Raw genomic sequence first — 3,677 nt, forward strand, 5'->3', positions numbered from 1 at the left:
GGGAAAAAATCCAGGTCAGCTGTAGCATGAGGAAGTCTGACCAGAAAACAAGCCCATCAGGTCAGAGGAAGTGATTTTGTCGTCTTCAAGTTGAAGTATCAGAGGTCCTCAAAGGGGGCACCCAGTGAAGAAAGATCAGCCAGTGAAGGGGAATCTCCATCTTACCAAGAAAAGGCATTTCTAAATGGAAGGTGAGAAGTTCAAAGAGCTTTCGAAACAATAGACACTTCTCACACAAAGGACAGACTTACCTGGAAATGTACAGCTTTTCTAAGCACATTAAAAATTAACCAAAAGAAGAAAAAGTTGTGCTGGGCCCATTCTCACTCTATTGGGAAAGTTTTATTAACCTGAAGTTTCTGAACATGCTATTCTCTATGTAAATAAAACAGTCCATGTAAAAGCAAGCAGAAAGAATTTTTATGGAATAAACTAGATACAGTTTGTAGGCTGAATAGCTAATCATTAAATACACATAGAGACAAACTCCAAAACCGTCCTTTAACAATCAACCTCCTGGATGTGTGAAACTTACCTTGAGGAGCCCAGTGCTTTCACAGACACCATCTCACTTCTACACACAGCATTCTCAGGATGTTCCTACAGAGACTATTCTCATTTAGTAACAATAAAAAAGTGAGATGCTAAAATCCTAACTGACCTGCCCAAGGTCACAGAGCCATTAGCAGGGGCGCCTACATGCCAGGCCTGCAAACAGGCCACAAAGGAAACCATCTGTGCCTCTCAGGGGCCAACATCATCAACACAAAAATTATATTTGAGCCTTTCAACAACCATTTTGGGCCAGGTGTAGTGGCTCACTCCTGTAATCCTAGCACTCTGGGAGGCTGAGGCAGGTGGATCACGTGAGCCCAGAAGTTACAGGCCAGTCTGAGCAGGAATGAAACCCTGTGTTTACTAAAAATAGAAAAAAACCAGCTAGCTGTTGTGGTGGGTGCCTGCCGTCCCTGCTACTTCGAAGGCTGAAGCAAGAGGATCTCTTGAGGCCAAAGTCTGAGGTTGCTGTGAGCTATGACACCACATGGCACCATGGCACTCTACCCAGGGCGACAGAGTGAGACTCTGTCTCAAGAAGAAAAAAAAAAAAAATTTGGACATGGTCTTTCTCCAAACCACATTGTAATAGAGTTGTCACTTTGGTTCCAAGAATGCCTCTTTGATAGTGAAGCTTTCAACAATCCTCTTCTTCGATCCAAACTGGTTTGCCCAGGTGACCTAGCTCAACAGGTGGGAGGAAGGGAAAATCTGGGCACCAGAACCTGCAAACAGAGCCAGCTCCAAACGAATCCAATCATCACCCGAGCAAGTTTCCCCAACCTGGATGTTAGTTAATTCCCACTTTGGGCATAAGTTGGAACCTTTATACTCAGTGTAAACAGCAACCAACCGATGAAATCTCTACAACATTTTCTCAATGACCCCTAAAGTCACTGCTCCTTGTTTCCTCCAAGACCCTTCAGGAACTAGTCCTGAGTTCTTGGCCCCAGTTGTCTTGAACTGAGTCAGTGAACATTCCCTGCTCCCTCATCTCCGAGCCCCGGCTTATGCCTTGTCTCTATCTGGAAAACTATCTGCTCGGTCCCCTCATCTGCAGCACTCCTTACCCACCCACCTGTCCCCCATCTCATAGGCACGTCACTTCTCCCAGGAAGCCCTCCTGGCCTCTCTCACTTATGTGTTCCCATATCACCCTGCACCTGCCCTGTCACAGAATTTAAAAGGACACTCCACGTGTAATTCCACATTAACACATCTAACAACCCCTATTTAGACTGCAACCACCACCACCCCCAGGAGCTGGGTCTGTCTTTTTTGCCACTGTCTCTCTAGCCCCAGCACACTGGCTGGTTGTCAATAGATGACTGATGAACACTCGAAAGCAACAGACTTTTACGGCTTACGTTTCAGCAGGCCTGCTGCTAGACAAGGCTTTAAGATAAAGAAGTTTTATACCCTTTGCCTTCAGACAAACTGTAATCTGTTAATTCATGACTTTTTACCTTTATTTCGCAAACAGATAGACTTTCACAAAAACACAGCTACCCAGTGGGCAACTACTGGAAGGGACCAGTGAGCCCTGAAGCTGGTTGCAACTAGAACAAGGATGTCTTTCCCTGTGCCGTGAGTGCTGCTCCCAAAACGTTTAGACTCAGTTCTGGCCTTTAAACTCCTGCTTCATGAGAACAAACAAACAGATGAGAGTACCTTGAACCACAAAGTAGCCTCATGTGTGTTGTCTTAAGGCTCCCCAGAGCAATGAGATTCCAGAAATTAATTTGCAGAGTGACAAACTTAAACGTGAGAAATGAGTGAGAGAGAAATGGTTTCCCTTCCTTTGCAGCCATCCTTTTCACAAAAGAACAACAAAAAACATATAGCCCTCCTCTGATCAACTATAAAGAAACAGTCTACAGGCCTTTGAATTGATCTTCCTATTTCTAATCTAGCCCCACCTCTCCCCCCTGGCAGCCATTATCCTAGGTCTGTGGTACTCAAAGTTGGTCCAGCCACCAGCAGCATCAGATCACCTGAGACCTTGTTAGAAATGCAAATTCTCTGGCCCCACCCCAGTCACACGGAGTCAGAAACTCTGGGGTGTGGCCTAGCCTGGGTATACTACGAAGCCCTCCAGGTGCTTTGAAGCATACTCCAATTTGAGATAGTTCCTTTATCTTCATAGCACTTACTGCAGGCTGAGTTGTCCTGTCCTCTTATTTAAATGTCGTTTATTTCTTCTCCTCCCTTCCTGGAGGATGTGAGCTATGTGAAAAGTGGGACCTTGTCCATGTGGCTCAGAGCCCTGCACCCTCGGTGGGCTTAGAAAGGGGCTGTCACATAATAGGTGCACAGTAAATATTGGTTGAATAAACAAACAAACATCTTCCTGTATTTGTATTGTTTTCCCCAATTTCTAAAGAGCTGGCCCTGAACAATCCCAGAAGGAGTTAAACCACCCTTGTGAGTCATCTGGCTGAGACTCTGGTTATCTGTCAGTGGGTGATAAGGCCTCCAAGGACAGCAGATGCAACTCAGCACAGCCTGACTTCACGTCCCGGCTGCCTAGATCCCCAAGGCTGGATCGCTCCCTCACAGCAATGCTAACCTCACCTTTCCCACTTTCAGAGGCCAGATGTCATTCCATAACTGAGACATCCTGGGCTCCAGATGGAGTCAGGCTCACTAAGGAGATTCCTCACACAGCTGAATCAACGCTCCTAGCCCACCCCTGGGCAAAGTCCTCCCTACCTCTGGGCACAAAGCCGCCCTGTCCTTCTCCCCTACCTCCTACACAGAGAAGAAGAAACCTGTTGTAATTATGCTGCATAAAATCCCATCTCCAGGTTTCACTACATTATTGTTTAACAAGCTCTTCCTTATTAATTAAAGGGGCAGGAAAAGCAGAACTTAAGGGACGAGGCAAGAGAAACAAGAAACAACCATTCACAAGAAGAAAGAGAATAGCTCCCTCTCACGCCATGCCATGTCACTGTATCTCATGTAACCTCACAATGAGCCCAAAATGTACGCACTACGTGTCTGTTTTCCTCAGATGAGGAAGGACTCTTCCAAGGTCTCGCCATGGACCTTGACCCCGAACTGGCTCTGACCTTACAGCCCTTCTTAACCTCTGGCCTCGGCCCCACACAGGCCAAGCC

The sequence above is a fragment of the Otolemur garnettii genome, unplaced genomic scaffold (assembly GCF_000181295.1).
Source record: "Otolemur garnettii isolate 467f Iridium unplaced genomic scaffold, OtoGar3 scaffold00026, whole genome shotgun sequence".
Lineage (NCBI taxonomy): Eukaryota > Metazoa > Chordata > Mammalia > Primates > Galagidae > Otolemur > Otolemur garnettii.